Source organism: Ranitomeya variabilis, chromosome 2 (assembly GCF_051348905.1).
Source record: "Ranitomeya variabilis isolate aRanVar5 chromosome 2, aRanVar5.hap1, whole genome shotgun sequence".
In the NCBI taxonomy this organism is placed as follows: Eukaryota; Metazoa; Chordata; class Amphibia; order Anura; family Dendrobatidae; genus Ranitomeya; species Ranitomeya variabilis.
Window position 1 is genome coordinate 516,892,099 of NC_135233.1, and position 20,876 is coordinate 516,912,974.

The 20,876-nt window shown below is 37.4% G+C and overlaps 23 non-coding genes across 23 annotated transcripts; all 23 read left to right on the forward strand.

The window, feature by feature from the left end:
• The first annotated feature begins 423 nt into the window (after nt 1-423).
• Nucleotides 424-505, forward strand: TRNAS-AGA (transfer RNA serine (anticodon AGA)). The gene has a single exon. It is a non-coding gene; the product is annotated as a tRNA-Ser (tRNA).
• Nucleotides 506-1,212: 707 nt separating this feature from the next.
• Nucleotides 1,213-1,284, forward strand: TRNAQ-CUG (transfer RNA glutamine (anticodon CUG)). The gene has a single exon. It is a non-coding gene; the product is annotated as a tRNA-Gln (tRNA).
• A 967-nt stretch (nt 1,285-2,251) lies between these two features.
• On the forward strand, nt 2,252-2,333 carry TRNAS-AGA (transfer RNA serine (anticodon AGA)). Its single transcript has one exon. It is a non-coding gene; the product is annotated as a tRNA-Ser (tRNA).
• A 707-nt stretch (nt 2,334-3,040) lies between these two features.
• Nucleotides 3,041-3,112, forward strand: TRNAQ-CUG (transfer RNA glutamine (anticodon CUG)). Its single transcript has one exon. It is a non-coding gene; the product is annotated as a tRNA-Gln (tRNA).
• Nucleotides 3,113-4,079: 967 nt separating this feature from the next.
• On the forward strand, nt 4,080-4,161 carry TRNAS-AGA (transfer RNA serine (anticodon AGA)). The gene has a single exon. It is a non-coding gene; the product is annotated as a tRNA-Ser (tRNA).
• A 707-nt stretch (nt 4,162-4,868) lies between these two features.
• TRNAQ-CUG (transfer RNA glutamine (anticodon CUG)) lies at nt 4,869-4,940 on the forward strand. Its single transcript has one exon. It is a non-coding gene; the product is annotated as a tRNA-Gln (tRNA).
• A 967-nt stretch (nt 4,941-5,907) lies between these two features.
• On the forward strand, nt 5,908-5,989 carry TRNAS-AGA (transfer RNA serine (anticodon AGA)). Its single transcript has one exon. It is a non-coding gene; the product is annotated as a tRNA-Ser (tRNA).
• A 707-nt stretch (nt 5,990-6,696) lies between these two features.
• TRNAQ-CUG (transfer RNA glutamine (anticodon CUG)) lies at nt 6,697-6,768 on the forward strand. Its single transcript has one exon. It is a non-coding gene; the product is annotated as a tRNA-Gln (tRNA).
• Nucleotides 6,769-7,735: 967 nt separating this feature from the next.
• Nucleotides 7,736-7,817, forward strand: TRNAS-AGA (transfer RNA serine (anticodon AGA)). Its single transcript has one exon. It is a non-coding gene; the product is annotated as a tRNA-Ser (tRNA).
• A 707-nt stretch (nt 7,818-8,524) lies between these two features.
• Nucleotides 8,525-8,596, forward strand: TRNAQ-CUG (transfer RNA glutamine (anticodon CUG)). Its single transcript has one exon. It is a non-coding gene; the product is annotated as a tRNA-Gln (tRNA).
• Nucleotides 8,597-9,563: 967 nt separating this feature from the next.
• On the forward strand, nt 9,564-9,645 carry TRNAS-AGA (transfer RNA serine (anticodon AGA)). The gene has a single exon. It is a non-coding gene; the product is annotated as a tRNA-Ser (tRNA).
• A 707-nt stretch (nt 9,646-10,352) lies between these two features.
• TRNAQ-CUG (transfer RNA glutamine (anticodon CUG)) lies at nt 10,353-10,424 on the forward strand. The gene has a single exon. It is a non-coding gene; the product is annotated as a tRNA-Gln (tRNA).
• A 967-nt stretch (nt 10,425-11,391) lies between these two features.
• Nucleotides 11,392-11,473, forward strand: TRNAS-AGA (transfer RNA serine (anticodon AGA)). Its single transcript has one exon. It is a non-coding gene; the product is annotated as a tRNA-Ser (tRNA).
• A 707-nt stretch (nt 11,474-12,180) lies between these two features.
• Nucleotides 12,181-12,252, forward strand: TRNAQ-CUG (transfer RNA glutamine (anticodon CUG)). Its single transcript has one exon. It is a non-coding gene; the product is annotated as a tRNA-Gln (tRNA).
• A 967-nt stretch (nt 12,253-13,219) lies between these two features.
• On the forward strand, nt 13,220-13,301 carry TRNAS-AGA (transfer RNA serine (anticodon AGA)). The gene has a single exon. It is a non-coding gene; the product is annotated as a tRNA-Ser (tRNA).
• A 664-nt stretch (nt 13,302-13,965) lies between these two features.
• TRNAQ-CUG (transfer RNA glutamine (anticodon CUG)) lies at nt 13,966-14,037 on the forward strand. Its single transcript has one exon. It is a non-coding gene; the product is annotated as a tRNA-Gln (tRNA).
• A 967-nt stretch (nt 14,038-15,004) lies between these two features.
• TRNAS-AGA (transfer RNA serine (anticodon AGA)) lies at nt 15,005-15,086 on the forward strand. The gene has a single exon. It is a non-coding gene; the product is annotated as a tRNA-Ser (tRNA).
• Nucleotides 15,087-15,750: 664 nt separating this feature from the next.
• Nucleotides 15,751-15,822, forward strand: TRNAQ-CUG (transfer RNA glutamine (anticodon CUG)). The gene has a single exon. It is a non-coding gene; the product is annotated as a tRNA-Gln (tRNA).
• Nucleotides 15,823-16,789: 967 nt separating this feature from the next.
• On the forward strand, nt 16,790-16,871 carry TRNAS-AGA (transfer RNA serine (anticodon AGA)). The gene has a single exon. It is a non-coding gene; the product is annotated as a tRNA-Ser (tRNA).
• A 707-nt stretch (nt 16,872-17,578) lies between these two features.
• On the forward strand, nt 17,579-17,650 carry TRNAQ-CUG (transfer RNA glutamine (anticodon CUG)). The gene has a single exon. It is a non-coding gene; the product is annotated as a tRNA-Gln (tRNA).
• A 967-nt stretch (nt 17,651-18,617) lies between these two features.
• TRNAS-AGA (transfer RNA serine (anticodon AGA)) lies at nt 18,618-18,699 on the forward strand. Its single transcript has one exon. It is a non-coding gene; the product is annotated as a tRNA-Ser (tRNA).
• A 707-nt stretch (nt 18,700-19,406) lies between these two features.
• Nucleotides 19,407-19,478, forward strand: TRNAQ-CUG (transfer RNA glutamine (anticodon CUG)). The gene has a single exon. It is a non-coding gene; the product is annotated as a tRNA-Gln (tRNA).
• A 967-nt stretch (nt 19,479-20,445) lies between these two features.
• Nucleotides 20,446-20,527, forward strand: TRNAS-AGA (transfer RNA serine (anticodon AGA)). Its single transcript has one exon. It is a non-coding gene; the product is annotated as a tRNA-Ser (tRNA).
• The last annotated feature ends 349 nt before the right edge of the window (nt 20,528-20,876 follow it).

The following is a 20,876-nucleotide window of genomic DNA, read 5'->3' on the forward strand; positions in this document are numbered from 1 at the left end:
TTGTATTATAAGTATGGAGCTCTTCTAAATGAAAAACACCTGAAAAATGATATGCTTATTTTAGTTAACCGCTTGGCATTTTTGGAAACTTGATGTGGTTAAAAGACGCCCAAAAGCCTGATCATATGAACAGCAAGTCTTTTTTACGTGGAAATTAATTTGTTCAGTGTTTTCAGCATTTTCAGAGTAATTTTCAGGATGTTTTTGGAATGGACCCACTCCAAATCCGCCTTATAAAGAGGTAAAAGTCTTAAACTGTGCATGATTTCCATTGATGATGACTTTAAATCAGATTTTTACATTTTACTGGGACCTGGAAATTTGTTTCTATTTTCTGAGATGTTTTCCAGAGGGATAATCACTGATCTTGATCATGGTGCTATAAGAAAAGGTGTTTGATTCTCATCAAAAATCAACGTCTGAGTAGTCGTGGCCGAGTGGTTAAGGCGATGGACTAGAAATCCATTGGGGTTTCCCCGCGCAGGTTCAAATCCTGCCGACTACGAATATGTTCATATAGTTTTTTGACTGATTACCTGAGAAGATAAATTTGCGTGTGTCCTGTTATGTCATGTTCTGTGTGTCCTGTTATGTTATGTTATGTCCTGTTTATGCCACATGAAGGTGATATGCGAACTTTGGGCAGGGTTTCTAGAACCAGACTGACTTGATTTTTGGATGCATTTTATATAAGCCGATCTGACGCTACATCCCACGTGCGTCATGCCACTAATTAAAAGAAGCGCCATGAGTGCCACCAGGTAAGTGGTGCATCTCCCTCTTTTGTCTAGCAGTTACAGACCACTGCTTTGGCAGATGTACTGAGACATGCACTTTTATTCACAGCAACCTTGAATTATCTCTTGGATAAAACTTTTTACCACACAATGAAAATTTTTTAGCCACTTCTGGATGAACAGCTTTCTAACAGTATAAGTTTTGCAGTTATTTTTTTCTTACCCTTTTTCCAAGTAACAGATCCAACACTCTATTTACTAGCCACTTTTCATCCACATTTAAAACTGTCATTGTTGAGATATCATGGAACTCTTGGCACACTTGTGGAAATAAAGTTTAGGAGATATTAATTTACCATTGTGTATTAATTGTAGATTTGCACTACAGCTTTAGAGCCTTTTTTCACCATGATTCATGAGTTCATATGTGCTTTTTAGCACAAAAAAACTGCAGCCAGTTATTTTTTGTGCGTGTGGTTCCATGGTGTAATGGTTAGCACTCTGGACTCTGAATCCAGCGATCTAAGTTCAAATCTCAGTGGAACCTGGGCAGCTCTTTGTACATGTGTTTCAGTTTTTGCACTTACACTGAGTTCTCCTGTGCCAAAGGTTTAACATAAAAAGATAAAAAGAGAAAGTTAAAATCAACATGTAAAACAAAGATTTGAATGTTCCAAGCATCCATGGAGTGATCACTTTGAGTTCTATGGCCAAATCTACCTTTAAAGCAGGATTACGGAAACTTAAAATTGACTTTAAGTTACAGCACTCTTACGAACTGTGTCACGCAAAGCAACCATACCCTATGATTTATGTCAATGTTCACATAACACTTTTTCCAGGTGTATGAAACTGACAAGGATTTGAAGCTGAAATGGCTTCAGGAAATGTTGGCGTTTTCTTCCTGAATCATCTTTTCTTGTGTTTTTCAGAATTTCCTACAGCGGTTTGTAAACATTTTTGGTGGTGTTTTTCTAAAATTATTTTGGGCATCTTTTGAGTCTGTTTTTGTGGCTTTTCTTTGTAGCTCACAAAATGCACCAAAAGTCTCTCAGGAACCTTGAAGGAGTTTTCCTAACCTTGCCATTGAATTGTATTATAAGTATGGAGCTCTTCTAAATGAAAAACACCTGAAAAATGATATGCTTATTTTAGTTAACCGCTTGGCATTTTTGGAAACTTGATGTGGTTAAAAGACGCCCAAAAGCCTGATCATATGAACAGCAAGTCTTTTTTACGTGGAAATTAATTTGTTCAGTGTTTTCAGCATTTTCAGAGTAATTTTCAGGATGTTTTTGGAATGGACCCACTCCAAATCCGCCTTATAAAGAGGTAAAAGTCTTAAACTGTGCATGATTTCCATTGATGATGACTTTAAATCAGATTTTTACATTTTACTGGGACCTGGAAATTTGTTTCTATTTTCTGAGATGTTTTCCAGAGGGATAATCACTGATCTTGATCATGGTGCTATAAGAAAAGGTGTTTGATTCTCATCAAAAATCAACGTCTGAGTAGTCGTGGCCGAGTGGTTAAGGCGATGGACTAGAAATCCATTGGGGTTTCCCCGCGCAGGTTCAAATCCTGCCGACTACGAATATGTTCATATAGTTTTTTGACTGATTACCTGAGAAGATAAATTTGCGTGTGTCCTGTTATGTCATGTTCTGTGTGTCCTGTTATGTTATGTTATGTCCTGTTTATGCCACATGAAGGTGATATGCGAACTTTGGGCAGGGTTTCTAGAACCAGACTGACTTGATTTTTGGATGCATTTTATATAAGCCGATCTGACGCTACATCCCACGTGCGTCATGCCACTAATTAAAAGAAGCGCCATGAGTGCCACCAGGTAAGTGGTGCATCTCCCTCTTTTGTCTAGCAGTTACAGACCACTGCTTTGGCAGATGTACTGAGACATGCACTTTTATTCACAGCAACCTTGAATTATCTCTTGGATAAAACTTTTTACCACACAATGAAAATTTTTTAGCCACTTCTGGATGAACAGCTTTCTAACAGTATAAGTTTTGCAGTTATTTTTTTCTTACCCTTTTTCCAAGTAACAGATCCAACACTCTATTTACTAGCCACTTTTCATCAACATTTAAAACTGTCATTGTTGAGATATCATGGAACTCTTGGCACACTTGTGGAAATAAAGTTTAGGAGATATTAATTTACCATTGTGTATTAATTGTAGATTTGCACTACAGCTTTAGAGCCTTTTTTCACCATGATTCATGAGTTCATATGTGCTTTTTAGCACAAAAAAACTGCAGCCAGTTATTTTTTGTGCGTGTGGTTCCATGGTGTAATGGTTAGCACTCTGGACTCTGAATCCAGCGATCTGAGTTCAAATCTCAGTGGAACCTGGGCAGCTCTTTGTACATGTGTTTCAGTTTTTGCACTTACACTGAGTTCTCCTGTGCCAAAGGTTTAACATAAAAAGATAAAAAGAGAAAGTTAAAATCAACATGTAAAACAAAGATTTGAATGTTCCAAGCATCCATGGAGTGATCACTTTGAGTTCTATGGCCAAATCTACCTTTAAAGCAGGATTACGGAAACTTAAAATTGACTTTAAGTTACAGCACTCTTACGAACTGTGTCACGCAAAGCAACCATACCCTATGATTTATGTCAATGTTCACATAACACTTTTTCCAGGTGTATGAAACTGACAAGGATTTGAAGCTGAAATGGCTTCAGGAAATGTTGGCGTTTTCTTCCTGAATCATCTTTTCTTGTGTTTTTCAGAATTTCCTACAGCGGTTTGTAAACATTTTTGGTGGTGTTTTTCTAAAATTATTTTGGGCATCTTTTGAGTCTGTTTTTGTGGCTTTTCTTTGTAGCTCACAAAATGCACCAAAAGTCTCTCAGGAACCTTGAAGGAGTTTTCCTAACCTTGCCATTGAATTGTATTATAAGTATGGAGCTCTTCTAAATGAAAAACACCTGAAAAATGATATGCTTATTTTAGTTAACCGCTTGGCATTTTTGGAAACTTGATGTGGTTAAAAGACGCCCAAAAGCCTGATCATATGAACAGCAAGTCTTTTTTACGTGGAAATTAATTTGTTCAGTGTTTTCAGCATTTTCAGAGTAATTTTCAGGATGTTTTTGGAATGGACCCACTCCAAATCCGCCTTATAAAGAGGTAAAAGTCTTAAACTGTGCATGATTTCCATTGATGATGACTTTAAATCAGATTTTTACATTTTACTGGGACCTGGAAATTTGTTTCTATTTTCTGAGATGTTTTCCAGAGGGATAATCACTGATCTTGATCATGGTGCTATAAGAAAAGGTGTTTGATTCTCATCAAAAATCAACGTCTGAGTAGTCGTGGCCGAGTGGTTAAGGCGATGGACTAGAAATCCATTGGGGTTTCCCCGCGCAGGTTCAAATCCTGCCGACTACGAATATGTTCATATAGTTTTTTGACTGATTACCTGAGAAGATAAATTTGCGTGTGTCCTGTTATGTCATGTTCTGTGTGTCCTGTTATGTTATGTTATGTCCTGTTTATGCCACATGAAGGTGATATGCGAACTTTGGGCAGGGTTTCTAGAACCAGACTGACTTGATTTTTGGATGCATTTTATATAAGCCGATCTGACGCTACATCCCACGTGCGTCATGCCACTAATTAAAAGAAGCGCCATGAGTGCCACCAGGTAAGTGGTGCATCTCCCTCTTTTGTCTAGCAGTTACAGACCACTGCTTTGGCAGATGTACTGAGACATGCACTTTTATTCACAGCAACCTTGAATTATCTCTTGGATAAAACTTTTTACCACACAATGAAAATTTTTTAGCCACTTCTGGATGAACAGCTTTCTAACAGTATAAGTTTTGCAGTTATTTTTTTCTTACCCTTTTTCCAAGTAACAGATCCAACACTCTATTTACTAGCCACTTTTCATCAACATTTAAAACTGTCATTGTTGAGATATCATGGAACTCTTGGCACACTTGTGGAAATAAAGTTTAGGAGATATTAATTTACCATTGTGTATTAATTGTAGATTTGCACTACAGCTTTAGAGCCTTTTTTCACCATGATTCATGAGTTCATATGTGCTTTTTAGCACAAAAAAACTGCAGCCAGTTATTTTTTGTGCGTGTGGTTCCATGGTGTAATGGTTAGCACTCTGGACTCTGAATCCAGCGATCTGAGTTCAAATCTCAGTGGAACCTGGGCAGCTCTTTGTACATGTGTTTCAGTTTTTGCACTTACACTGAGTTCTCCTGTGCCAAAGGTTTAACATAAAAAGATAAAAAGAGAAAGTTAAAATCAACATGTAAAACAAAGATTTGAATGTTCCAAGCATCCATGGAGTGATCACTTTGAGTTCTATGGCCAAATCTACCTTTAAAGCAGGATTACGGAAACTTAAAATTGACTTTAAGTTACAGCACTCTTACGAACTGTGTCACGCAAAGCAACCATACCCTATGATTTATGTCAATGTTCACATAACACTTTTTCCAGGTGTATGAAACTGACAAGGATTTGAAGCTGAAATGGCTTCAGGAAATGTTGGCGTTTTCTTCCTGAATCATCTTTTCTTGTGTTTTTCAGAATTTCCTACAGCGGTTTGTAAACATTTTTGGTGGTGTTTTTCTAAAATTATTTTGGGCATCTTTTGAGTCTGTTTTTGTGGCTTTTCTTTGTAGCTCACAAAATGCACCAAAAGTCTCTCAGGAACCTTGAAGGAGTTTTCCTAACCTTGCCATTGAATTGTATTATAAGTATGGAGCTCTTCTAAATGAAAAACACCTGAAAAATGATATGCTTATTTTAGTTAACCGCTTGGCATTTTTGGAAACTTGATGTGGTTAAAAGACGCCCAAAAGCCTGATCATATGAACAGCAAGTCTTTTTTACGTGGAAATTAATTTGTTCAGTGTTTTCAGCATTTTCAGAGTAATTTTCAGGATGTTTTTGGAATGGACCCACTCCAAATCCGCCTTATAAAGAGGTAAAAGTCTTAAACTGTGCATGATTTCCATTGATGATGACTTTAAATCAGATTTTTACATTTTACTGGGACCTGGAAATTTGTTTCTATTTTCTGAGATGTTTTCCAGAGGGATAATCACTGATCTTGATCATGGTGCTATAAGAAAAGGTGTTTGATTCTCATCAAAAATCAACGTCTGAGTAGTCGTGGCCGAGTGGTTAAGGCGATGGACTAGAAATCCATTGGGGTTTCCCCGCGCAGGTTCAAATCCTGCCGACTACGAATATGTTCATATAGTTTTTTGACTGATTACCTGAGAAGATAAATTTGCGTGTGTCCTGTTATGTCATGTTCTGTGTGTCCTGTTATGTTATGTTATGTCCTGTTTATGCCACATGAAGGTGATATGCGAACTTTGGGCAGGGTTTCTAGAACCAGACTGACTTGATTTTTGGATGCATTTTATATAAGCCGATCTGACGCTACATCCCACGTGCGTCATGCCACTAATTAAAAGAAGCGCCATGAGTGCCACCAGGTAAGTGGTGCATCTCCCTCTTTTGTCTAGCAGTTACAGACCACTGCTTTGGCAGATGTACTGAGACATGCACTTTTATTCACAGCAACCTTGAATTATCTCTTGGATAAAACTTTTTACCACACAATGAAAATTTTTTAGCCACTTCTGGATGAACAGCTTTCTAACAGTATAAGTTTTGCAGTTATTTTTTTCTTACCCTTTTTCCAAGTAACAGATCCAACACTCTATTTACTAGCCACTTTTCATCAACATTTAAAACTGTCATTGTTGAGATATCATGGAACTCTTGGCACACTTGTGGAAATAAAGTTTAGGAGATATTAATTTACCATTGTGTATTAATTGTAGATTTGCACTACAGCTTTAGAGCCTTTTTTCACCATGATTCATGAGTTCATATGTGCTTTTTAGCACAAAAAAACTGCAGCCAGTTATTTTTTGTGCGTGTGGTTCCATGGTGTAATGGTTAGCACTCTGGACTCTGAATCCAGCGATCTGAGTTCAAATCTCAGTGGAACCTGGGCAGCTCTTTGTACATGTGTTTCAGTTTTTGCACTTACACTGAGTTCTCCTGTGCCAAAGGTTTAACATAAAAAGATAAAAAGAGAAAGTTAAAATCAACATGTAAAACAAAGATTTGAATGTTCCAAGCATCCATGGAGTGATCACTTTGAGTTCTATGGCCAAATCTACCTTTAAAGCAGGATTACGGAAACTTAAAATTGACTTTAAGTTACAGCACTCTTACGAACTGTGTCACGCAAAGCAACCATACCCTATGATTTATGTCAATGTTCACATAACACTTTTTCCAGGTGTATGAAACTGACAAGGATTTGAAGCTGAAATGGCTTCAGGAAATGTTGGCGTTTTCTTCCTGAATCATCTTTTCTTGTGTTTTTCAGAATTTCCTACAGCGGTTTGTAAACATTTTTGGTGGTGTTTTTCTAAAATTATTTTGGGCATCTTTTGAGTCTGTTTTTGTGGCTTTTCTTTGTAGCTCACAAAATGCACCAAAAGTCTCTCAGGAACCTTGAAGGAGTTTTCCTAACCTTGCCATTGAATTGTATTATAAGTATGGAGCTCTTCTAAATGAAAAACACCTGAAAAATGATATGCTTATTTTAGTTAACCGCTTGGCATTTTTGGAAACTTGATGTGGTTAAAAGACGCCCAAAAGCCTGATCATATGAACAGCAAGTCTTTTTTACGTGGAAATTAATTTGTTCAGTGTTTTCAGCATTTTCAGAGTAATTTTCAGGATGTTTTTGGAATGGACCCACTCCAAATCCGCCTTATAAAGAGGTAAAAGTCTTAAACTGTGCATGATTTCCATTGATGATGACTTTAAATCAGATTTTTACATTTTACTGGGACCTGGAAATTTGTTTCTATTTTCTGAGATGTTTTCCAGAGGGATAATCACTGATCTTGATCATGGTGCTATAAGAAAAGGTGTTTGATTCTCATCAAAAATCAACGTCTGAGTAGTCGTGGCCGAGTGGTTAAGGCGATGGACTAGAAATCCATTGGGGTTTCCCCGCGCAGGTTCAAATCCTGCCGACTACGAATATGTTCATATAGTTTTTTGACTGATTACCTGAGAAGATAAATTTGCGTGTGTCCTGTTATGTCATGTTCTGTGTGTCCTGTTATGTTATGTTATGTCCTGTTTATGCCACATGAAGGTGATATGCGAACTTTGGGCAGGGTTTCTAGAACCAGACTGACTTGATTTTTGGATGCATTTTATATAAGCCGATCTGACGCTACATCCCACGTGCGTCATGCCACTAATTAAAAGAAGCGCCATGAGTGCCACCAGGTAAGTGGTGCATCTCCCTCTTTTGTCTAGCAGTTACAGACCACTGCTTTGGCAGATGTACTGAGACATGCACTTTTATTCACAGCAACCTTGAATTATCTCTTGGATAAAACTTTTTACCACACAATGAAAATTTTTTAGCCACTTCTGGATGAACAGCTTTCTAACAGTATAAGTTTTGCAGTTATTTTTTTCTTACCCTTTTTCCAAGTAACAGATCCAACACTCTATTTACTAGCCACTTTTCATCAACATTTAAAACTGTCATTGTTGAGATATCATGGAACTCTTGGCACACTTGTGGAAATAAAGTTTAGGAGATATTAATTTACCATTGTGTATTAATTGTAGATTTGCACTACAGCTTTAGAGCCTTTTTTCACCATGATTCATGAGTTCATATGTGCTTTTTAGCACAAAAAAACTGCAGCCAGTTATTTTTTGTGCGTGTGGTTCCATGGTGTAATGGTTAGCACTCTGGACTCTGAATCCAGCGATCTGAGTTCAAATCTCAGTGGAACCTGGGCAGCTCTTTGTACATGTGTTTCAGTTTTTGCACTTACACTGAGTTCTCCTGTGCCAAAGGTTTAACATAAAAAGATAAAAAGAGAAAGTTAAAATCAACATGTAAAACAAAGATTTGAATGTTCCAAGCATCCATGGAGTGATCACTTTGAGTTCTATGGCCAAATCTACCTTTAAAGCAGGATTACGGAAACTTAAAATTGACTTTAAGTTACAGCACTCTTACGAACTGTGTCACGCAAAGCAACCATACCCTATGATTTATGTCAATGTTCACATAACACTTTTTCCAGGTGTATGAAACTGACAAGGATTTGAAGCTGAAATGGCTTCAGGAAATGTTGGCGTTTTCTTCCTGAATCATCTTTTCTTGTGTTTTTCAGAATTTCCTACAGCGGTTTGTAAACATTTTTGGTGGTGTTTTTCTAAAATTATTTTGGGCATCTTTTGAGTCTGTTTTTGTGGCTTTTCTTTGTAGCTCACAAAATGCACCAAAAGTCTCTCAGGAACCTTGAAGGAGTTTTCCTAACCTTGCCATTGAATTGTATTATAAGTATGGAGCTCTTCTAAATGAAAAACACCTGAAAAATGATATGCTTATTTTAGTTAACCGCTTGGCATTTTTGGAAACTTGATGTGGTTAAAAGACGCCCAAAAGCCTGATCATATGAACAGCAAGTCTTTTTTACGTGGAAATTAATTTGTTCAGTGTTTTCAGCATTTTCAGAGTAATTTTCAGGATGTTTTTGGAATGGACCCACTCCAAATCCGCCTTATAAAGAGGTAAAAGTCTTAAACTGTGCATGATTTCCATTGATGATGACTTTAAATCAGATTTTTACATTTTACTGGGACCTGGAAATTTGTTTCTATTTTCTGAGATGTTTTCCAGAGGGATAATCACTGATCTTGATCATGGTGCTATAAGAAAAGGTGTTTGATTCTCATCAAAAATCAACGTCTGAGTAGTCGTGGCCGAGTGGTTAAGGCGATGGACTAGAAATCCATTGGGGTTTCCCCGCGCAGGTTCAAATCCTGCCGACTACGAATATGTTCATATAGTTTTTTGACTGATTACCTGAGAAGATAAATTTGCGTGTGTCCTGTTATGTCATGTTCTGTGTGTCCTGTTATGTTATGTTATGTCCTGTTTATGCCACATGAAGGTGATATGCGAACTTTGGGCAGGGTTTCTAGAACCAGACTGACTTGATTTTTGGATGCATTTTATATAAGCCGATCTGACGCTACATCCCACGTGCGTCATGCCACTAATTAAAAGAAGCGCCATGAGTGCCACCAGGTAAGTGGTGCATCTCCCTCTTTTGTCTAGCAGTTACAGACCACTGCTTTGGCAGATGTACTGAGACATGCACTTTTATTCACAGCAACCTTGAATTATCTCTTGGATAAAACTTTTTACCACACAATGAAAATTTTTTAGCCACTTCTGGATGAACAGCTTTCTAACAGTATAAGTTTTGCAGTTATTTTTTTCTTACCCTTTTTCCAAGTAACAGATCCAACACTCTATTTACTAGCCACTTTTCATCAACATTTAAAACTGTCATTGTTGAGATATCATGGAACTCTTGGCACACTTGTGGAAATAAAGTTTAGGAGATATTAATTTACCATTGTGTATTAATTGTAGATTTGCACTACAGCTTTAGAGCCTTTTTTCACCATGATTCATGAGTTCATATGTGCTTTTTAGCACAAAAAAACTGCAGCCAGTTATTTTTTGTGCGTGTGGTTCCATGGTGTAATGGTTAGCACTCTGGACTCTGAATCCAGCGATCTGAGTTCAAATCTCAGTGGAACCTGGGCAGCTCTTTGTACATGTGTTTCAGTTTTTGCACTTACACTGAGTTCTCCTGTGCCAAAGGTTTAACATAAAAAGATAAAAAGAGAAAGTTAAAATCAACATGTAAAACAAAGATTTGAATGTTCCAAGCATCCATGGAGTGATCACTTTGAGTTCTATGGCCAAATCTACCTTTAAAGCAGGATTACGGAAACTTAAAATTGACTTTAAGTTACAGCACTCTTACGAACTGTGTCACGCAAAGCAACCATACCCTATGATTTATGTCAATGTTCACATAACACTTTTTCCAGGTGTATGAAACTGACAAGGATTTGAAGCTGAAATGGCTTCAGGAAATGTTGGCGTTTTCTTCCTGAATCATCTTTTCTTGTGTTTTTCAGAATTTCCTACAGCGGTTTGTAAACATTTTTGGTGGTGTTTTTCTAAAATTATTTTGGGCATCTTTTGAGTCTGTTTTTGTGGCTTTTCTTTGTAGCTCACAAAATGCACCAAAAGTCTCTCAGGAACCTTGAAGGAGTTTTCCTAACCTTGCCATTGAATTGTATTATAAGTATGGAGCTCTTCTAAATGAAAAACACCTGAAAAATGATATGCTTATTTTAGTTAACCGCTTGGCATTTTTGGAAACTTGATGTGGTTAAAAGACGCCCAAAAGCCTGATCATATGAACAGCAAGTCTTTTTTACGTGGAAATTAATTTGTTCAGTGTTTTCAGCATTTTCAGAGTAATTTTCAGGATGTTTTTGGAATGGACCCACTCCAAATCCGCCTTATAAAGAGGTAAAAGTCTTAAACTGTGCATGATTTCCATTGATGATGACTTTAAATCAGATTTTTACATTTTACTGGGACCTGGAAATTTGTTTCTATTTTCTGAGATGTTTTCCAGAGGGATAATCACTGATCTTGATCATGGTGCTATAAGAAAAGGTGTTTGATTCTCATCAAAAATCAACGTCTGAGTAGTCGTGGCCGAGTGGTTAAGGCGATGGACTAGAAATCCATTGGGGTTTCCCCGCGCAGGTTCAAATCCTGCCGACTACGAATATGTTCATATAGTTTTTTGACTGATTACCTGAGAAGATAAATTTGCGTGTGTCCTGTTATGTCATGTTCTGTGTGTCCTGTTATGTTATGTTATGTCCTGTTTATGCCACATGAAGGTGATATGCGAACTTTGGGCAGGGTTTCTAGAACCAGACTGACTTGATTTTTGGATGCATTTTATATAAGCCGATCTGACGCTACATCCCACGTGCGTCATGCCACTAATTAAAAGAAGCGCCATGAGTGCCACCAGGTAAGTGGTGCATCTCCCTCTTTTGTCTAGCAGTTACAGACCACTGCTTTGGCAGATGTACTGAGACATGCACTTTTATTCACAGCAACCTTGAATTATCTCTTGGATAAAACTTTTTACCACACAATGAAAATTTTTTAGCCACTTCTGGATGAACAGCTTTCTAACAGTATAAGTTTTGCAGTTATTTTTTTCTTACCCTTTTTCCAAGTAACAGATCCAACACTCTATTTACTAGCCACTTTTCATCAACATTTAAAACTGTCATTGTTGAGATATCATGGAACTCTTGGCACACTTGTGGAAATAAAGTTTAGGAGATATTAATTTACCATTGTGTATTAATTGTAGATTTGCACTACAGCTTTAGAGCCTTTTTTCACCATGATTCATGAGTTCATATGTGCTTTTTAGCACAAAAAAACTGCAGCCAGTTATTTTTTGTGCGTGTGGTTCCATGGTGTAATGGTTAGCACTCTGGACTCTGAATCCAGCGATCTGAGTTCAAATCTCAGTGGAACCTGGGCAGCTCTTTGTACATGTGTTTCAGTTTTTGCACTTACACTGAGTTCTCCTGTGCCAAAGGTTTAACATAAAAAGATAAAAAGAGAAAGTTAAAATCAACATGTAAAACAAAGATTTGAATGTTCCAAGCATCCATGGAGTGATCACTTTGAGTTCTATGGCCAAATCTACCTTTAAAGCAGGATTACGGAAACTTAAAATTGACTTTAAGTTACAGCACTCTTACGAACTGTGTCACGCAAAGCAACCATACCCTATGATTTATGTCAATGTTCACATAACACTTTTTCCAGGTGTATGAAACTGACAAGGATTTGAAGCTGAAATGGCTTCAGGAAATGTTGGCGTTTTCTTCCTGAATCATCTTTTCTTGTGTTTTTCAGAATTTCCTACAGCGGTTTGTAAACATTTTTGGTGGTGTTTTTCTAAAATTATTTTGGGCATCTTTTGAGTCTGTTTTTGTGGCTTTTCTTTGTAGCTCACAAAATGCACCAAAAGTCTCTCAGGAACCTTGAAGGAGTTTTCCTAACCTTGCCATTGAATTGTATTATAAGTATGGAGCTCTTCTAAATGAAAAACACCTGAAAAATGATATGCTTATTTTAGTTAACCGCTTGGCATTTCTGGAAACTTGATGTGGTTAAAAGACGCCCAAAAGCCTGATCATATGAACAGCAAGTCTTTTTTACGTGGAAATTAATTTGTTCAGTGTTTTCAGCATTTTCAGAGTAATTTTCAGGATGTTTTTGGAATGGACCCACTCCAAATCCGCCTTATAAAGAGGTAAAAGTCTTAAACTGTGCATGATTTCCATTGATGATGACTTTAAATCAGATTTTTACATTTTACTGGGACCTGGAAATTTGTTTCTATTTTCTGAGATGTTTTCCAGAGGGATAATCACTGATCTTGATCATGGTGCTATAAGAAAAGGTGTTTGATTCTCATCAAAAATCAACGTCTGAGTAGTCGTGGCCGAGTGGTTAAGGCGATGGACTAGAAATCCATTGGGGTTTCCCCGCGCAGGTTCAAATCCTGCCGACTACGAATATGTTCATATAGTTTTTTGACTGATTACCTGAGAAGATAAATTTGCGTGTGTCCTGTTTTATGCCACATGAAGGTGATATGCGAACTTTGGGCAGGGTTTCTAGAACCAGACTGACTTGATTTTTGGATGCATTTTATATAAGCCGATCTGACGCTACATCCCACGTGCGTCATGCCACTAATTAAAAGAAGCGCCATGAGTGCCACCAGGTAAGTGGTGCATCTCCCTCTTTTGTCTAGCAGTTACAGACCACTGCTTTGGCAGATGTACTGAGACATGCACTTTTATTCACAGCAACCTTGAATTATCTCTTGGATAAAACTTTTTACCACACAATGAAAATTTTTTAGCCACTTCTGGATGAACAGCTTTCTAACAGTATAAGTTTTGCAGTTATTTTTTTCTTACCCTTTTTCCAAGTAACAGATCCAACACTCTATTTACTAGCCACTTTTCATCAACATTTAAAACTGTCATTGTTGAGATATCATGGAACTCTTGGCACACTTGTGGAAATAAAGTTTAGGAGATATTAATTTACCATTGTGTATTAATTGTAGATTTGCACTACAGCTTTAGAGCCTTTTTTCACCATGATTCATGAGTTCATATGTGCTTTTTAGCACAAAAAAACTGCAGCCAGTTATTTTTTGTGCGTGTGGTTCCATGGTGTAATGGTTAGCACTCTGGACTCTGAATCCAGCGATCTGAGTTCAAATCTCAGTGGAACCTGGGCAGCTCTTTGTACATGTGTTTCAGTTTTTGCACTTACACTGAGTTCTCCTGTGCCAAAGGTTTAACATAAAAAGATAAAAAGAGAAAGTTAAAATCAACATGTAAAACAAAGATTTGAATGTTCCAAGCATCCATGGAGTGATCACTTTGAGTTCTATGGCCAAATCTACCTTTAAAGCAGGATTACGGAAACTTAAAATTGACTTTAAGTTACAGCACTCTTACGAACTGTGTCACGCAAAGCAACCATACCCTATGATTTATGTCAATGTTCACATAACACTTTTTCCAGGTGTATGAAACTGACAAGGATTTGAAGCTGAAATGGCTTCAGGAAATGTTGGCGTTTTCTTCCTGAATCATCTTTTCTTGTGTTTTTCAGAATTTCCTACAGCGGTTTGTAAACATTTTTGGTGGTGTTTTTCTAAAATTATTTTGGGCATCTTTTGAGTCTGTTTTTGTGGCTTTTCTTTGTAGCTCACAAAATGCACCAAAAGTCTCTCAGGAACCTTGAAGGAGTTTTCCTAACCTTGCCATTGAATTGTATTATAAGTATGGAGCTCTTCTAAATGAAAAACACCTGAAAAATGATATGCTTATTTTAGTTAACCGCTTGGCATTTTTGGAAACTTGATGTGGTTAAAAGACGCCCAAAAGCCTGATCATATGAACAGCAAGTCTTTTTTACGTGGAAATTAATTTGTTCAGTGTTTTCAGCATTTTCAGAGTAATTTTCAGGATGTTTTTGGAATGGACCCACTCCAAATTCGCCTTATAAAGAGGTAAAAGTCTTAAACTGTGCATGATTTCCATTGATGATGACTTTAAATCAGATTTTTACATTTTACTGGGACCTGGAAATTTGTTTCTATTTTCTGAGATGTTTTCCAGAGGGATAATCACTGATCTTGATCATGGTGCTATAAGAAAAGGTGTTTGATTCTCATCAAAAATCAACGTCTGAGTAGTCGTGGCCGAGTGGTTAAGGCGATGGACTAGAAATCCATTGGGGTTTCCCCGCGCAGGTTCAAATCCTGCCGACTACGGATATGTTCATATAGTTTTTTGACTGATTACCTGAGAAGATAAATTTGCGTGTGTCCTGTTTTATGCCACATGAAGGTGATATGCGAACTTTGGGCAGGGTTTCTAGAACCAGACTGACTTGATTTTTGGATGCATTTTATATAAGCCGATCTGACGCTACATCCCACGTGCGTCATGCCACTAATTAAAAGAAGCGCCATGAGTGCCACCAGGTAAGTGGTGCATCTCCCTCTTTTGTCTAGCAGTTACAGACCACTGCTTTGGCAGATGTACTGAGACATGCACTTTTATTCACAGCAACCTTGAATTATCTCTTGGATAAAACTTTTTACCACACAATGAAAATTTTTTAGCCACTTCTGGATGAACAGCTTTCTAACAGTATAAGTTTTGCAGTTATTTTTTTCTTACCCTTTTTCCAAGTAACAGATCCAACACTCTATTTACTAGCCACTTTTCATCAACATTTAAAACTGTCATTGTTGAGATATCATGGAACTCTTGGCACACTTGTGGAAATAAAGTTTAGGAGATATTAATTTACCATTGTGTATTAATTGTAGATTTGCACTACAGCTTTAGAGCCTTTTTTCACCATGATTCATGAGTTCATATGTGCTTTTTAGCACAAAAAAACTGCAGCCAGTTATTTTTTGTGCGTGTGGTTCCATGGTGTAATGGTTAGCACTCTGGACTCTGAATCCAGCGATCTGAGTTCAAATCTCAGTGGAACCTGGGCAGCTCTTTGTACATGTGTTTCAGTTTTTGCACTTACACTGAGTTCTCCTGTGCCAAAGGTTTAACATAAAAAGATAAAAAGAGAAAGTTAAAATCAACATGTAAAACAAAGATTTGAATGTTCCAAGCATCCATGGAGTGATCACTTTGAGTTCTATGGCCAAATCTACCTTTAAAGCAGGATTACGGAAACTTAAAATTGACTTTAAGTTACAGCACTCTTACGAACTGTGTCACGCAAAGCAACCATACCCTATGATTTATGTCAATGTTCACATAACACTTTTTCCAGGTGTATGAAACTGACAAGGATTTGAAGCTGAAATGGCTTCAGGAAATGTTGGCGTTTTCTTCCTGAATCATCTTTTCTTGTGTTTTTCAGAATTTCCTACAGCGGTTTGTAAACATTTTTGGTGGTGTTTTTCTAAAATTATTTTGGGCATCTTTTGAGTCTGTTTTTGTGGCTTTTCTTTGTAGCTCACAAAATGCACCAAAAGTCTCTCAGGAACCTTGAAGGAGTTTTCCTAACCTTGCCATTGAATTGTATTATAAGTATGGAGCTCTTCTAAATGAAAAACACCTGAAAAATGATATGCTTATTTTAGTTAACCGCTTGGCATTTTTGGAAACTTGATGTGGTTAAAAGACGCCCAAAAGCCTGATCATATGAACAGCAAGTCTTTTTTACGTGGAAATTAATTTGTTCAGTGTTTTCAGCATTTTCAGAGTAATTTTCAGGATGTTTTTGGAATGGACCCACTCCAAATCCGCCTTATAAAGAGGTAAAAGTCTTAAACTGTGCATGATTTCCATTGATGATGACTTTAAATCAGATTTTTACATTTTACTGGGACCTGGAAATTTGTTTCTATTTTCTGAGATGTTTTCCAGAGGGATAATCACTGATCTTGATCATGGTGCTATAAGAAAAGGTGTTTGATTCTCATCAAAAATCAACGTCTGAGTAGTCGTGGCCGAGTGGTTAAGGCGATGGACTAGAAATCCATTGGGGTTTCCCCGCGCAGGTTCAAATCCTGCCGACTACGAATATGTTCATATAGTTTTTTGACTGATTACCTGAGAAGATAAATTTGCGTGTGTCCTGTTATGTCATGTTCTGTGTGTCCTGTTATGTTATGTTATGTCCTGTTTATGCCACATGAAGGTGATATGCGAACTTTGGGCAGGGTTTCTAGAACCAGACTGACTTGATTTTTGGATGCATTTTATATAAGCCGATCTGACGCTACATCCCACGTGCGTCATGCCACTAATTAAAAGAAGCGCCATGAGTGCCACCAGGTAAGTGGTGCATCTCCCTCTTTTGTCTAGCAGTTACAGACCACTGCTTTGGCAGATGTACTGAGACATGCACTTTTATTCACAGCAACCTTGAATTATCTCTTGGATAAAACTTTTTACCACACAATGAAAATTTTTTAGCCACTTCTGGATGAACAGCTTTCTAACAGTATAAGTTTTGCAGTTATTTTTTTCTTACCCTTTTTCCAAGTAACAGATCCAACACTCTATTTACTAGCCACTTTTCATCAACATTTAAAACTGTCATTGTTGAGATATCATGGAACTCTTGGCACACTTGTGGAAATAAAGTTTAGGAGATATTAATTTACCATTGTGTATTAATTGTAGATTTGCACTACAGCTTTAGAGCCTTTTTTCACCATGATTCATGAGTTCATATGTGCTTTTTAGCACAAAAAAACTGCAGCCAGTTATTTTTTGTGCGTGTGGTTCCATGGTGTAATGGTTAGCACTCTGGACTCTGAATCCAGCGATCTGAGTTCAAATCTCAGTGGAACCTGGGCAGCTCTTTGTACATGTGTTTCAGTTTTTGCACTTACACTGAGTTCTCCTGTGCCAAAGGTTTAACATAAAAAGATAAAAAGAGAAAGTTAAAATCAACATGTAAAACAAAGATTTGAATGTTCCAAGCATCCATGGAGTGATCACTTTGAGTTCTATGGCCAAATCTACCTTTAAAGCAGGATTACGGAAACTTAAAATTGACTTTAAGTTACAGCACTCTTACGAACTGTGTCACGCAAAGCAACCATACCCTATGATTTATGTCAATGTTCACATAACACTTTTTCCAGGTGTATGAAACTGACAAGGATTTGAAGCTGAAATGGCTTCAGGAAATGTTGGCGTTTTCTTCCTGAATCATCTTTTCTTGTGTTTTTCAGAATTTCCTACAGCGGTTTGTAAACATTTTTGGTGGTGTTTTTCTAAAATTATTTTGGGCATCTTTTGAGTCTGTTTTTGTGGCTTTTCTTTGTAGCTCACAAAATGCACCAAAAGTCTCTCAGGAACCTTGAAGGAGTTTTCCTAACCTTGCCATTGAATTGTATTATAAGTATGGAGCTCTTCTAAATGAAAAACACCTGAAAAATGATATGCTTATTTTAGTTAACCGCTTGGCATTTTTGGAAACTTGATGTGGTTAAAAGACGCCCAAAAGCCTGATCATATGAACAGCAAGTCTTTTTTACGTGGAAATTAATTTGTTCAGTGTTTTCAGCATTTTCAGAGTAATTTTCAGGATGTTTTTGGAATGGACCCACTCCAAATCCGCCTTATAAAGAGGTAAAAGTCTTAAACTGTGCATGATTTCCATTGATGATGACTTTAAATCAGATTTTTACATTTTACTGGGACCTGGAAATTTGTTTCTATTTTCTGAGATGTTTTCCAGAGGGATAATCACTGATCTTGATGATGGTGCTATAAGAAAAGGTGTTTGATTCTCATCAAAAATCAACGTCTGAGTAGTCGTGGCCGAGTGGTTAAGGCGATGGACTAGAAATCCATTGGGGTTTCCCCGCGCAGGTTCAAATCCTGCCGACTACGAATATGTTCATATAGTTTTTTGACTGATTACCTGAGAAGATAAATTTGCGTGTGTCCTGTTATGTCATGTTCTGTGTGTCCTGTTATGTTATGTTATGTCCTGTTTATGCCACATGAAGGTGATATGCGAACTTTGGGCAGGGTTTCTAGAACCAGACTGACTTGATTTTTGGATGCATTTTATATAAGCCGATCTGACGCTACATCCCACGTGCGTCATGCCACTAATTAAAAGAAGCGCCATGAGTGCCACCAGGTAAGTGGTGCATCTCCCTCTTTTGTCTAGCAGTTACAGACCACTGCTTTGGCAGATGTACTGAGACATGCACTTTTATTCACAGCAACCTTGAATTATCTCTTGGATAAAACTTTTTACCACACAATGAAAATTTTTTAGCCACTTCTGGATGAACAGCTTTCTAACAGTATAAGTTTTGCAGTTATTTTTTTCTTACCCTTTTTCCAAGTAACAGATCCAACACTCTATTTACTAGCCACTTTTCATCAACATTTAAAACTGTCATTGTTGAGATATCATGGAACTCTTGGCACACTTGTGGAAATAAAGTTTAGGAGATATTAATTTACCATTGTGTATTAATTGTAGATTTGCACTACAGCTTTAGAGCCTTTTTTCACCATGATTCATGAGTTCATATGTGCTTTTTAGCACAAAAAAACTGCAGCCAGTTATTTTTTGTGCGTGTGGTTCCATGGTGTAATGGTTAGCACTCTGGACTCTGAATCCAGCGATCTGAGTTCAAATCTCAGTGGAACCTGGGCAGCTCTTTGTACATGTGTTTCAGTTTTTGCACTTACACTGAGTTCTCCTGTGCCAAAGGTTTAACATAAAAAGATAAAAAGAGAAAGTTAAAATCAACATGTAAAACAAAGATTTGAATGTTCCAAGCATCCATGGAGTGATCACTTTGAGTTCTATGGCCAAATCTACCTTTAAAGCAGGATTACGGAAACTTAAAATTGACTTTAAGTTACAGCACTCTTACGAACTGTGTCACGCAAAGCAACCATACCCTATGATTTATGTCAATGTTCACATAACACTTTTTCCAGGTGTATGAAACTGACAAGGATTTGAAGCTGAAATGGCTTCAGGAAATGTTGGCGTTTTCTTCCTGAATCATCTTTTCTTGTGTTTTTCAGAATTTCCTACAGCGGTTTGTAAACATTTTTGGTGGTGTTTTTCTAAAATTATTTTGGGCATCTTTTGAGTCTGTTTTTGTGGCTTTTCTTTGTAGCTCACAAAATGCACCAAAAGTCTCTCAGGAACCTTGAAGGAGTTTTCCTAACCTTGCCATTGAATTGTATTATAAGTATGGAGCTCTTCTAAATGAAAAACACCTGAAAAATGATATGCTTATTTTAGTTAACCGCTTGGCATTTTTGGAAACTTGATGTGGTTAAAAGACGCCCAAAAGCCTGATCATATGAACAGCAAGTCTTTTTTACGTGGAAATTAATTTGTTCAGTGTTTTCAGCATTTTCAGAGTAATTTTCAGGATGTTTTTGGAATGGACCCACTCCAAATCCGCCTTATAAAGAGGTAAAAGTCTTAAACTGTGCATGATTTCCATTGATGATGACTTTAAATCAGATTTTTACATTTTACTGGGACCTGGAAATTTGTTTCTATTTTCTGAGATGTTTTCCAGAGGGATAATCACTGATCTTGATCATGGTGCTATAAGAAAAGGTGTTTGATTCTCATCAAAAATCAACGTCTGAGTAGTCGTGGCCGAGTGGTTAAGGCGATGGACTAGAAATCCATTGGGGTTTCCCCGCGCAGGTTCAAATCCTGCCGACTACGAATATGTTCATATAGTTTTTTGACTGATTACCTGAGAAGATAAATTTGCGTGTGTCCTGTTTTATGCCACATGAAGGTGATATGCGAACTTTGGGCAGGGTTTCTAGAACCAGACTGACTTGATTTTTGGATGCATTTTATATAAGCCGATCTGACGCTACATCCCACGTGCGTCATGCCACTAATTAAAAGAAGCGCCATGAGTGCCACCAGGTAAGTGGTGCATCTCCCTCTTTTGTCTAGCAGTTACAGACCACTGCTTTGGCAGATGTACTGAGACATGCACTTTTATTCACAGCAACCTTGAATTATCTCTTGGATAAAACTTTTTACCACACAATGAAAATTT